Source organism: Scyliorhinus torazame, chromosome 21, assembly GCF_047496885.1.
Source record: "Scyliorhinus torazame isolate Kashiwa2021f chromosome 21, sScyTor2.1, whole genome shotgun sequence".
Taxonomy (NCBI): Eukaryota; Metazoa; Chordata; class Chondrichthyes; order Carcharhiniformes; family Scyliorhinidae; genus Scyliorhinus; species Scyliorhinus torazame.
Genome location: NC_092727.1, coordinates 120,915,935 through 120,919,514, shown reverse-complemented (window position 1 = coordinate 120,919,514; position 3,580 = coordinate 120,915,935).

Here is a 3,580-nt window from a genome sequence, read left to right as displayed (position 1 = left end):
TATATCCAATCTGTAACCTGTGAAAGCTTCCTATTGTTCACAGAATTACATAAAGATTGCAGCACAGACCAGGCCCTTAGGCCTGACTGGTCTATGCCGGTTTGTACGTTTTGCATAAATGTTCTTGCACCCTACTTCACCTAATACAATCAGCATATCATCCTGCAATAAAAACAGAAATTGCTGCATAAATTCAGCAGGTCTGGCAGCATCTGTGAAGAGAAACAGAGTTAACGTTTCAGGTCCAAATGACCCTTTCACAGGCCTCAGCATATCCTTCTGTTCTTTTCTCCCTCATGTTCTTATATTCCCATTGAAATTTACCTAATTCTTACAGGGCGTAATGGTGTAGATGTGGGTAGGATGTTTCCCCTGGCTGGTGAGGCCAAGGGTCTCAGAATAAGGGGCTGTAGGACACTTAAGACTGAGATGCAGAATTTCTTCACTTAGAGGGTAGTGAATCTTTGGAATTCTCTAATCCAATGGGCTGTGGAAGCTCAATCATTGAGCACGTTCAAGACAGAAGTTGTTAGATTTCTGGATGCTGATGATATTGAGGGATATGGGTGAATCGTGGGGAAAATGGCGTTGAGGTAGATGATCAGCCGTGATCTGTTTGAATGGTGCAGCAGACTCAATGGGCTGAATGGCCATCTTCTGCTCCTACGTTCCTATCTAGATCCACTTTAAATGTCTTTCCACATTTTTGTCCCATTGAGTTTTCTTCCCCACTCATGTTCTCATCTTTACTTGTTCAATATTCCTTCATCTTTCATGTTTTTTGACGTTTAACTTAATTATATTTAAAAATTTTAAACAGAGTTGAGGAGAAACTACTTCTCCCAAAGGGTTATAATAATTTAATAATAATCTTTATTAGTGTCACAAGTAGGCTTACATTAACGCTGCAATGAAGTTACTGTGAAAATCCCCTAGTCGCCACACTCTGGCACCTGTTTGGGTACACTGAGGGAGAATTTAGAATGTCCAAATTACCTAACAGCACATCTTTCGGGACTTGTGGGAGGAAACCGGAGCACCCGGAGGAAACCCACACAGACACGAGGAGAACATGCAGACTCCGCACAGACAGTGACCCATGCCGGGAATCGAACCTGGGACCCTGGCGTGGTGAAGCAACAGTGCTGACAGTGCTGTGAATCTATGGAATTCGCTACCCCAGAATTTAAGGAGGAGTTAGATAGATTTTTATTTGGTAATGGGTTGAAGGGTTATGGAGAACGGGCAGGACGGTGGAGTTAAGGCCAGGATGAGACGAGCCATGATGGAATGGCAGAGCAGACTCGATGGGCCGAATGTCTTGATTCTGCTCCTATATCTTACGAACTTATGAACTTATATTATGGTTGCTGTTTCCTAGACCGTGAGCTGTCTGCTTTGCCATTGGGTTAAAAGCATGGGGATATAGAAACCATCCTGAAAACACAGTAGGAACAATTCCTCTTCTGTGCCACTTCGGTTTACAGCAACGAGTCATATTCACATCGCACTTTCAGTGAAACACCCCTGGGGGTTATCAAACAAGAAACTAGACACAGAAACTTGAGAAAAGGCATTGCCAAAAGTGGACACATTTAGTCAGGAGTTGTGTATCTGAGAAAGATTGTCAAGCAGGAGAAAGGAAGTGAGCTGGAGAGGTTTTGGGCGGGAATTCCACAGCCACGGGGCGAGAGGCAGTGGCTAGTGGAATTGTTGTTGGACTAGTGAGCCACAGACCCAGAGTAATTCTCTGGGGACCCCGGGGTTGGAATTCCACAATAGCAGATAGAATTTAAATTCAGTTTTAAAAATGGAATCAACATGAAACCGTTGTCAGTTTTAAGAATAAAATAGTGCAACTGCTAAAAGTGGTAGGAAAGACGGACCTGAGCCGAAGGAACCCAAAGAGTTCTCGTCAGAGTAGGGCACATGATTATGGGCCTGTAGCTTTTACATCTGCCTCTAATTGGTCTGTGCATCTCTTCCACTAACATCGTTCCATTATTTGGTCATTTGTAATGAAATTCCAATAGAATAAAATTCCCTTTTTCCCTATTATTGAACATCCTTGACATTTTCACCACAGACGGTATTATCCCGTATGATAAAATTAACCTGCTACAGAAATGGTTCAGCAATGTGAATGTTAGTCATTTCTAAATTTTCATTCCTTTTCTCACACAGAGACCATTATTACAACTGAGCGGGAGGGGGTGTTGCAATCGTGATGCTGTTGGGCTAATCATCTGCAGAATTGAAGACATCTAGTGAGAGTATTGGAATTTGAATTCAGTAAAAATAATTGTGGAATCAAAAGGCTGTGACATCAACATGAGCGAACATGAAACAGGAAGATTGCTGTTAAAGCCCCGGGGGAGGCAATCTGCCGTCCTTCTCCTGTTTGGCCCATATGTGACTTCAGTACTCCACCAATTCGATCGGTTCTAAACTGACCTCTGAAGTGGCCCAGTTGTCGAAGACATTCTACCCCGACCCTTGTACAAACAAATAGAAATGATCACGAAATGCCAGGCTTGCAGACAGACCACAAAAATAGATCATGCAGCCTCGGCCCTTTGTGGAGCCGGTTTGTGTAACTCGTGTCGTCAAAGGTGTCTACAAAGCAAAACAAAAATGGTCTCAGTTTCTTACTTTTAGTATCTCCGAAGCGTCAAGAAATCGCAATTACCAGAACAGCTCTGGGGAAATTGTTATCCGTTTAAATATAGAATGTGCTATCTTACAAAACTCAACAATTTGATCTTGTTAGGCTCAGACATTTCAATGAAACTATGTTCCGCTCTATCGCCAAAGGCAACAAGTTGCAATTCATGGGTTTAAATTCAAAAACATACAAAAAAATGTCTTAATTGATACAATCCTGAAACTTTAATGACTGTTTTACTTTCAGTGAAAGTTTAGAGTTGTTGAAGGCTGTACGTTTAGGGCCAGTGCTAAGTGATTTTTTTTTTGGATTTTGCCAAAATCTTAAATTCACTAAATCAGGTATTCGGGCCCTGACACCTGATATTAAAAAAAAAAACAGGAAATCGCAACTCCGCTCACTTCATTCCAATGTTGGGTCGGGTCCTGACTCCCGATTCAGAATGCGTTTACTGTCGGGACCTGGTCAGTAAACTCGACCCCAGCTAACACAGTGCAAAACACCTCCGGGGTGGGCTAGAGTTTGTCCAGTGACCCGGCTTAGCCTGGGATTCAGATTTCCCGGTATGTCACACTCTGAGGGCATCGGGAAGAAGCTGCACGACGATCCCATTGCCAAGGGATCCCTTCTGCCTCTGACCCATTGTAATTACATTTGAACAACCCCATTCCTGATCAAGATATACCAGGAAAATCCCTACATATCACAATGTTGGGATCTCTTTCTCTCTCTCTCACACACACACACAATCTAATTCCTTGGCTAACAAAACTTTATAGGATCCACCTGCGCCTATAAGGTTGGAGCTGAGGTTTGATGTGGTGAATGATCGGAAATAGCTGTTTGTATACCAGCCCCAGTACAAAGGTAGAGGATGTGTACATTCTGAGTTGAACCGTCTTTGCTGTTAATTCC